This window comes from Pygocentrus nattereri, chromosome 22 (assembly GCF_015220715.1).
Source record: "Pygocentrus nattereri isolate fPygNat1 chromosome 22, fPygNat1.pri, whole genome shotgun sequence".
NCBI classification, from domain to species: domain Eukaryota; kingdom Metazoa; phylum Chordata; class Actinopteri; order Characiformes; family Serrasalmidae; genus Pygocentrus; species Pygocentrus nattereri.
The window spans coordinates 4,165,101-4,175,443 of NC_051232.1; the positions used below are offsets into that span (position 1 = coordinate 4,165,101).

Here is a 10,343-nt window from a genome sequence, read left to right on the forward strand (position 1 = left end):
TGACCGTTACTAACCACAGACTGCAGAAGGCAAAGTGCGACACGAGCTGTAGCTTCACCCTCCAGTTTCATTTTCTTTATTGTCTCACTGAACTGATCTTACACTTCTAATGTTTACATCAGATCCTGGATCAGTTTCTCTACTTTAACCAGGCCTGAAACTCCCGTCTACACAGCACAGAGCAGATGTGAGGTCAGTCAGTAAAGACAGTCAGTGGTCTGATGTGCTCTGAGCTGCAGGGTCTCATTGTGGGTTTCCTGTTTTAGAGGGTCTGATGTTGCTGCTCTCACTCTCTCAGGGTTGGAGGGGGCAGGTGGGGGCAGGTGGGGGCTGCGCTGTTCATGTTTTTGATGTAGGTACGTGAGCAGGAATGTGGGTTTGTGTGTGTAAAGCTGAACATTAATGCGTTGAAGGAGGGAGCAGGTCTGACTGCATTGCTCTCACTGTGGGTCATAATGTGCCTCTTTGTCTTTCTGGGTAAATAAATGGTTAACAGTCTGAATGAGGGAGCCTAAATATTGGGTTTAGGTGACTAAAGGTGATTTGAGGATTAGTGAGTAGCTTTATTACACTGAGTAGCTTTATTAGGGGCAATGCGATATTCATAGTCATCACAGGCAGGCAGGTACAATACAGGACGATCAGACAAATCCACCAACAGAGCAAGAGGGTAAAGTACACAAGACTGAGGCTCAGACATGCAAAAAGAACTGCAGGACTTTGTAAAGGCCAAACTGATGGGGGGAGTGAGCCACTGCTGGATTGTAGGGTGCATTGACAGTCTCCACAGAAGGGAAATGGTCATTTCACAAGAGGAGGGGTGTTTTTTGTCTTTTTGACTGGTGGATGGCATCAAGTCACATCCCCTTCAAATCAAGCCCTGAGTGAATGAAAGAGAGACTACTGACTGCTTCAGTGAAGTGAGATGAGTTCGACATCCTGGTGATGTAAAGCTTGTACACTCAAGCTTGTGACTTGCACGCATCTCATTGGGAATTATAGCAGCAGATCCAGGGAGATTAACCTACTTTACACCAGAGACTTTATAGGTTTATAGAGAAGAGCAGGTCAGTGAGTGCTGGCTCTCTACTTTCACTGTCCATGGTGCTGAAGATCCTGCTGAATTCTCTTAAACTCACACAGGACTGGTTACTTTGACAGTATTTATCCCAATAAATGGACATGAGTCACTGTTTGCTCCAAGCTTTTATTCATAACTTCTACAAGAATATCTCCGTTAGTTGATATTTTCTTTCTATGTAATTATTGCATTTTCAGCTTTTGGGTGTAAAACATCTTTTCAACCCCAAAATCAACCCCAAACCACCATCATCTTTTAAATGCTCCTCCCACCTTCAAGACACATCAGATGCTGAACATGCAGATCAACCTGCTCTACACTCTCTATTCATACTTCGTGTAACTTAATTCTGTATAACTCTTTAAAAAACTCCCCTCAGAAGTGAAATAAACAGTCATCGTGTGTTTGTGCTCAATCCAACTCCTCAACTGTTTAATAACAAAGACCTGCTTGGGATGACATGCAGTTTGAAAACTCCCACAGATCCCGTAAGAGCAGATGTTTAATAGACAGCTATTAAGAAGTAACAGATGCAAATTAATCTCACTTAGGGAGAAAAGAAAAGGTCAGAAATGAGCAATAAGCTATTTAAATTAGCATTTGAAATCACGTCAAACTGGGCGATTAGTAACCGCGAAATCAGAAAGGTGTCAAACTTTAAACGCTTCATTTTTTTATTCAGAAATTTTAAAAAATATCCAAAAACACTGAAACTGAATCTGATCATGTGAAAAAGCTCGAAGTGGGTTTTACTGAATCTCTTCAACTTCAAATCAGAATCAGTGCACAACTGTATCATTTCCTTCATCAGAACAATGTCAAGAATCCACCTCATCTGTTTTTACATTTGATCAGTTTTAACCTCAGAATATGTGCTGAAATCTGAGCCCTCAACTCTCTTCTTCAGACGTCTCTGGCCTCTGCTCTGGTGGTCCAACGAAGCATAACAAACATCGCCTCCTCCAACCTGCAGACAGTTTATAAACCTTTGGTTTTCAGCCGTCACGTATTGCTATGTGTATCATTTAAATGAAGTGTCTTCAAACTATATAACTAACAATATTAGATTTATTTGGTTAAAAATGTCTGTATAATAGGCTGTAGTGATTATATTTTCTATCTGTCCAGCTGGCTTGCAAATAACTCTCATACAGCTTCAGCATTCAGCTAGATAAGCCAGTGCTTTTGAACCAACCCCTGTTACAGACGGTACGTAATGTGAGAGAACCCTGTTTAACAATGCTTTGGATGCAGCTGGACAACTCCAGGTGATACTTTGAGAAATTAGTGTTATTGTCTCAGACAGGTCCTAAAAGAGGCTTCACCTGTGACATCACCTCATACTTTGGTCAGAAAACAAATCTGTGCTGATTGACAGCTGTGTGTGTGTGTGTGTTTAGGGGTGTGTGTTTGGGTGTGGTTGTGTGTTTAGGGGTGGGGGTGTGTGTGTGTGTTTAGGGGTGGGTGTGTTTAGGGGTGGGTGTGTGTAGGGGTGTGGGTGTGTGTGTGTGTAGGGGTGTGGGTGTGTTTAGGGGTGGGTGTGTGTAGCGGTGTGGGTGTGTTGGTGGGGGTGTGTTTGGGTGTGGGTGTGTGTAGGGGTGGGTTTGGGTGTGTGTAGGGGTGGGTGTGTGTAGCGGTGTGGGTGTGTTGGTGGGGGTGTGTTTGGGTGTGGGTGTGTGTAGGGGTGGGTGGGAGTGTGTGGGTGGGTGTGTTTAGGGGTGGGTGTGTGTGTTTGGGTGGGTGGGTGGGAGTGTGTGTGTGTAGGGGTGGGTGTGGGTGTGTTTAGGGGTGGGTGTGTGTTTGGGTGGGTGGGAGTGTGTGTAGGGGTGTGGGTGTGTTTAGGGGTGGGTGTGTTTAGGGGTGGGTTTGTGTTTGTGTGGGTGGGGGTGTGTTTGGGTGTGGGTGTGTGTAGGGGTGGGTGTGGGTGTGTTTAGGGGTGGGTGTGTGTTTGTGTGGGTGGGGGTGTGTTTGGGTGTGGGTGTGTGTAGGGGTGTGTGTGTGTGTGTTTAGGGGTGGGTGTGTTTAGGGGTGGGTTTGTGTAGGGGTGGGTGTGGGTGTGTGTTTGGGTGGGTGGGAGTGTGTGGGTGGGTGTGTTTAGGGGTGGGTGTGTTTAGGGGTGGGTTTGTGTAGGGGTGGGTGTGGGTGTGTGTGTGTGGGTGAGTGTGTTTGAGGCTGTGTGTTCTACAGTACCTCATCATTCTTTCTACTTGTCTGGCTTTGTTTCTTCTCCCCCCGTTCCTGATTGTCTGTCAATCAAATAAATGAATAATAACTAGTAATAAGTTATAAATACAATGACAGAATCTATAAATGTAATGACAGCTTGTGTTCAGTAATATAAACGTCCTTTTTATATTGTAATAACCAATAATTATCATGACAGATGCCATAATGTGTGAGGTCATGACAGCTTGTGTTCTGTGTTGGTCGTCATGACCTCAAACATCATGACTTTCGTCAGGACATTTAACAGTAACGTCACACTGTTATATTACTGGACATAGTCTGTCATAATGACTCATTACAGCTTATAGCGTCTTCCATGCCATGTTGATGTCAATATGATGTCAGTATTATGTAGCAGAATTCATGAGCTACCATAAAACCATTCATATTCAATCATTAAACCAAACTAAAGTCTAAAGAAAACCGTCACCTCACAGTTCGTCCACTACCAGTAAGAGCTCCACCTCCCCTATGTGGTCATTATATGAGTGCACAGTTACAGACGGTAGCCCATCAGTTTCTGAGCTCTGACCACTGTTGGTTCATTCTCAGAGAAGCAGTGACACTGATAAGTAGCGTATGTGGTGCTGGTATGAGTAAATCAGATACAGGGGGCTTCATAAGGGTTTTTATAGAATTCAGCATCACCGCTAGGTTGATTGCAGACCACCTGCCAAAAATACCCAAACAAATGTGGCTCTGTGGTCAGAATCCATTGAGGATGGCGAACAAGCTGTACATCAACAGATGATCTACAGTCTCTACCTGCACACCAGCAAGACGGAGCTGAAAGAGGTGGTTTTCTGATGAAGAAAGAGAAAAATAAAGAAGAGAAAGATCAAACCTTTAGTTGTGTGTCTGCAGATGCAGCACAGACAGGTGGAGGACAGGAGGACACACAGAGGACACACACTGACCAGCAGCTTCCAGCAGACGCTACAGTCTGAGACAGGAGGGGTGGAGGGGGTCTGGAGATCAGCACAAGGAGCAGTCGAGTCTGAAATAAGAGAGAAAGTTGAACTGCAGTTAATTCTGTCCTCATTAAGCACTGAGAGACGGTGACGAGGTTCAGAGTCAAGTAAACAGCTCATAAAAAATCTTTACAGCACAATAAATCAAAACGTTCCTGTAGTTTTAAAGCCCTATATTAAAAAGGCTCAGTAACACTAACATTACCCTGCTGTATTAGTAAGCCTTGCACTTAGTAAGCCTTAACCAGTCAATCTCAAATAACCTGCTGCTTATTACCACGTTACTAAACACTCACTAGGCTGAATTAAGTGCATTTGTGTGCTTATGAGCCCAGAAGCTGGTAATTAACTGGTTACCCACTATTACATTACTAAGAAATAACTAGGAAGAATGAGCCACTTTTCACACCTGTTTTCTGTGTATAATAAATCATAATCATGTTAAATGTCTCTTTTATTATTTTATTATATTATGCATTTTTAAGCCAACTGTAGGCAAGAAATACTAATTGACTACTTATTACAATGTTACTAAACATTTTCCAGAGCACTTGCGATACTCAAGTCATATTAAGAGTCTAAGACTAAGGGCAAGTGGGACTGAATGAACTTTTTTGACACTCATTTCACATTCATCAATTACAGTAGTGAACATAATGCATTCATTTTTTAAAAATTAGCCTTTCAGCTTTTAAAGTAAAGATTTGGACAAAAATGATGACAAGGAAAATGCATCACTTCCAAGGGTTAATTACCAACTTAATTCAGCTCAACCAGAGCTTCAAAAGTGCTCTGGAACCCATTAATTCACCTTATTTACTGTTAACTGTGGTAATAAATGTTCGGTTAATTATCAACCACCAATTTGCACGTTGTGAAGTCCTCCATACTGGTGTTACCAAAATGAACCAAGAAATTACAAACTAACAGAATCAACGAGTCAGAATGATAATCTTACCAAGCAGAGAGAGTCGAGTGGTCCTGTTTCCACGTTGGTAAACATCTGCACGAACATCTGCTCCAGTTCTATCTTTGATTAACTTTATCTGCTGAACAGCGCAGTAGTACAGACCCAGATCTGACTCCGTGACGTTCTTCACCAGCAGATCAAGAGTTTTGTTGCAGGGATTCCACACAAAAGAGTAACGTGAAAAAGCGGCCTGTATCAAAGTGTCTCCCGAGATAATGAGAGGAGGTTTGGTCTCATTTGAGGAGTTTCTAAACCAAACTGGCTCTCCAGTCTCCCAAACACAGTCGCTGTAGAGAGTGACGTTGTCTCCTGGTCTGACCCTCATCTCCACTTCTGCTCCAGAGATCCTGGAGAACAAAACACCTGCAATAGAAGAACCACACTTCAGGTTAAACCTAGTAGATACCAAACCTTGACCTGTCTAGATGACTGCCACTGTTAAGTTCAGCCATTTGACAGAAAACTGAAGGAAGTTTAAATACAACATCAGAGTTAACTTATATAGTTTGATGTTTGTCAGATTTTACCCAATTCTCAAATAAGGTAACAGATGGACTCAGTTGTGTTATGTATCTATAAACCACAACAGCGACATGATTAGAACCTAAACAACTGAATAAACTGTGGATGAAAAGAGGCTCAGTAATATTTCAGCGTCAGATGTTCTGAAGGTAAAAGTGTAGAAGTTCACTTACAGGCGAGAGTGAGGAGAAGAGCTCTTGATCTCTCCATCTCAGAAACTGGTGCTGGGTGGGTGACGATAGTGAGGGTCTTTGAAGCGGATGTCTGTGCTGAGGTCTGATTGGTCCACGTCAGTGGAACATTTCTATTTTTGATTACATCTCACTGCATAGCTGATCAGACACCTCACCAATGAGAGACGAGGAAGCTAAGCAGACACTTTCTGATTGGTCAGATCTTAAGAGGATGGTCTTTTGATTAGACCCACAACTTCACCACATATCTGTGGACTGCTTGGGCTTATAGGTTGTTTGTAGGCTTGAGTTCACCGTTCTCCCTGCTCCAACACATCATAGACAGATTCACTAAATCAGATGTATTAAAGAGAGAAATCACTAAACACTGTCCAGACCTCCAGGACTGGACAGCTGCACCAGAGCTTTACATCAAATGAACTTACTTACTGGTATCAATCGTATTTGTAGCTCCCTGAACTTGAACTATAGTAGCATCCAATGACCTCCCCAAGGCCGATTCCTGTCTGTGGTCCCACCCCAGTCCTAGTCCAAAGCCCAATCTCTTCCTTGTCTCCTGCCACAGATCCAGCCCTTGTTTTCTCCTGGTCACTTTAGCTCCGCCCCCTTTGTCCTTAGTCACCTGTGTTTAGTTTGTAACGTGACGGGTGTCTTTATTTCTTCTTCTCTGTCTGTGTGTTTGTAGCTCTTGTCTTACTTCAGTTCCTCATTGTAGCCCTCATGTGTTTGTTAATGCCTTCACTGTCCTTCCAGTGTCCAGACTTTAATTAAACACACTTGTTGACATGTTCTGTGACACATATTTATCCAGCTGCTGTGCAGGCCTCACTGGCCATGACCCAGCCTGACCTCACGACCAGCCTGCTTTATTTCCCCTCCTATATGAGCTTTAAGTAAACAGGGGCTTTTTCACAGGAGGTGTTTTCTGTGTGAGGAGGAAGTTATCTGCATGGACAATCTCACCTTTTCCAATCCTCAAAATCCTCAGTGCTGAGTTTGTGTTTAACTCTATTCTGACAGACACTGAGAAACCATAAACCATTATTCCCTACTTATCAGGAACAGCTGTAGATTCCTGGGCTCATTCTAAAAAAGGTAGTTATAACCTGATTTTAGCACAATTACCAGCTGGAAGTCAGTCTCAAAGTTAAGGCGAGTCGACTGCTGCAGGTGGGAGATCAGTCAGGGTGCAGTGGTCAGATATGGGCCTGAGCTGGGGGCTTTGTTGTGGGTTTCCTGTTTTTGCATGCCTAAAGCTCAGGAGTGCTCAGGCTCATGACTGTGTGGGTGGGTTTGAATCTTCACACATATCTGTGTTTATCACCACCACAAACTTCATTTCTGTTTCTAACTGTGAACAGGAGCATGTTTGTGAGTGAGTCAGTGAGTGAGTGAATAAGTGACCGCTGGCCAGCAGCCCTGACCTGCTCATCATTATCAGAATCACCGTTTCAGTTATAAGTTCAGAAAGAAACTGATGACCAATAAGCAACGATTGAGTCTGTTTCCATTTAAACCCATTCAGATTTGAGGGGACTGGATCTTGAAAAAGTTGTAAACAGTCAAAGAGGCCGTTGAGGGGTCAGATTGGAGTGTAGTGAAATGAGCCGGAGGGTCATTTAGTGTTTTGTGCTCTGTGAGCTTCTGTTTGTCTCTGTATGTCTCTGTGGTGACCGTTACTAACCACAGACTGCAGAAGGCAAAGTGCGACACGAGCTGCAGCTTCACCCTCCAGTTTCATTTTCTTTATTGTCTCACTGAACTGATCTTACACTTCTAATGTTTACATCAGATCCTGGATCAGTTTCTCTACTTTACCCAGGCCTGAAACTCCCGTCTACACAGCACAGAGCAGATGTGAGGTCAGTCAGTAAAGAAAGTCAGGGGTCTGATGTGCTCAGAGCTGCAGGGCCTCATTGTGGGTTTCCTGTTTTAGACCGACTGATGTTGCTGCTCTCACTCTCTCAGGGTTGGAGGGGGCAGGTGGGGGCTGCGCTGTTCATGTTTTTGATGTAGGTACATGAGCAGGAATGTGGGTTTGTGTGTGTAAAGCTGCACATTAATGCGTTGAAGGAGGGAGCAAGTCTGACTGCATTGCTCTCACTGTGGGTCATAATGTGCCTCTTTGTCTTTCTGGGTAAATAAATGGGTAACAGTCTGAGTGAGGGAGCCTAAATATTGGGTTTAGGTGACGAAAGGTGATTTGATTAGTGAGTAGCTTTATTACACTGAGTAGCTTTATTAGGGGCAATGCGATATTCATAGTCATCACAGGCAGGCAGGTACAATACAGGACGATCAGACAAATCCACCAACAGAGCAAGAGGGTAAAGTACACAAGACTGAGGCTCAGACATGCAAAAAGAACTGCAGGACTTTGCAAAGGCCAAACTGATGGGTGGAGTGAGCCACTGCTGGATTATCAAGTTCAAAGTGTTTATTGTCATTTGTACAGAGGAAACAGGTTTCCTTATATACAGTGAAAAGCTTACTTTGCTCCTCGCTAAGAATGCCAGATATAACATTAAAAATACAAAAGAGTAGATATACAACCATATATATTAATCAAGAAATAACGCAATGTATAAATTACAGTGGTATGGATGGATAGTGCTGTGCCTTGCCGGGAACATGATTATCTGCAGCAGAAATCAGTAGTATAGTGCAATTGTAAACATGTGCTACAGTTAAAGTGACAGTAGTTGCAGGTTATTCCTGAGGAAAGAATTCTTTACCAGTGGGATACACATCACACGTCTGTACCTAAGTCTGGCAGACCGAAGTGTGAATAGTTATTTCTGATTGCGGTGGGGAAGAAGGAGTTCTTTAGTCTGGAGGTCTTGCACATCATGCTCCTATACCTCCGGCCTGAGGGCAGAGGTTTGAACAGACCGTGCTGGGGGTGGGTGGGGTCTTTGATGATGGAGGCAGCTTTCCTTTGGACTCTATGGTTGTAAATGTTCTGCAGAGAGTGCAGTGGAGAATTGGTGATCTTCTCTGCAGTCTTCACCACTCTCTGTAGGCATTTACGATCCATCACGGTCAAGCTGCTGTACCACACGGTGATGCAGCTGGTCAGGAGGCTCTCAATGACGCAGTTGTAGAAGTTGCTGAGGATCACCGGAGACATCCCAAACCTCCTTAGCCTCCTCAGGAAGTACAGCCGCTGTTGAGCCTTTCTGACTAGCTGCTTGGTGTTCAGTGACCATGTGAGGTCTTCACTTATGTGGACACCCAGGTATTTAAAGCTGCTCACCCTCTCCACCTCGAGCTCCCGGATGAAAAGTGGCCGATGAGGTCTCCTCTCTTTCCTCATGTCCACTATCAGCTCCTTTGTCTTGTCCGTGTTGAGGATGAGGTTGTTATCATCACACCATGACACCAGTCTGGTCACCTCCCTCCTGTAGGCTGCTTCATCTCCACCAGTGATACGTCCTATCACTGCTGTGTCGTCAGCAAACTTCAGGATGATGTTGTCCTTGTGGGAGGCGACACGGTCATGGGTGAACAGGGTGTAGAGAATAGGGCTGAGGACGCAGCCCTGTGGAGTGCCGATGTAGGTGGTCATGCTGGTGGTGATCCTGTTGCTGATCCTGACAGACTGGGGCCTGCCAGTCCAAAAGCCAGTCACAGAGGGTGGGGTGCAGGCTGAGTGTGGAGAGTTTGTGGGTGAGTTTGTGTGGGATGACCGTATTGAAGGCTGAGCTGTAGTCAACAAAGAGCATCCTGATGTAGGAGTCCTTGTTTTTCAGGTGGGAGAGGGAGTAGTGAAGGGCAGCAGCGACTGCGTCCGAGGTGGATCTGTTGTGACGGTAGGCGTACTGCAGGGGGTTCAGCGTGTCCGGTATGCTGTCTTGTATGTGGGCCAGCACCACTCTCTCAAAGCACTTCATAATGATTGGAGTGAGTGCTACTGGTCTGTAGTCATTCAGGCTGATGGGGTGGCTCTTCTTAGGAATGGGGACAATGACTGTCCTTTTGTAGCAGGTGGGAACAATGCTCTGGCTGAGAGAGAGATTGAAAATGGAGGTCAGTATATTAGCCAGCTCGTTTGCACATGCTCTGAGGGCCCGCCCAGGAATCTTGTGTGTGTGTGTGTGTGTGTGTGTGTGTGTGTGTGTGTGTGAACCTCTCGGTGCTAGTGCTGGAGGTTTCGAAGCGGGTGTAGAAGCAGGTGTCTGTGGAGCTGATGTTGCTGGTGATGGTCCTGTATTCTGTGATGTGTTGTAGGCCTTGCCACATCTGCCTGGAGTCAGCAGTGGAGTAGAAGCCATCCAGTTTCTCCCTGTACTGCCTCTTGGCTGCTGTGATGACTTCCCAGTCTGTACTTCGCAGCTTTGTACTCTGTCTCATTGCCTGATCTGTATGCAAGAGAGCGA

At 44.8% G+C, this 10,343-nt stretch overlaps 1 long non-coding RNA gene across 1 annotated transcript; it reads right to left on the minus strand.

Moving 5' to 3' along the window:
• Positions 1 to 1,262: 1,262 nt before the first annotated feature.
• Positions 1,263 to 5,365, minus strand: LOC119262090. The gene is made up of 4 exons (XR_005129411.1): positions 5,237 to 5,365; positions 4,152 to 4,304; positions 3,272 to 3,327; positions 1,263 to 2,048 (listed from the first exon to the last, which is right to left on the minus strand). It is a non-coding gene; the product is annotated as an uncharacterized LOC119262090 (long non-coding RNA).
• Positions 5,366 to 10,343: the final 4,978 nt, after the last annotated feature.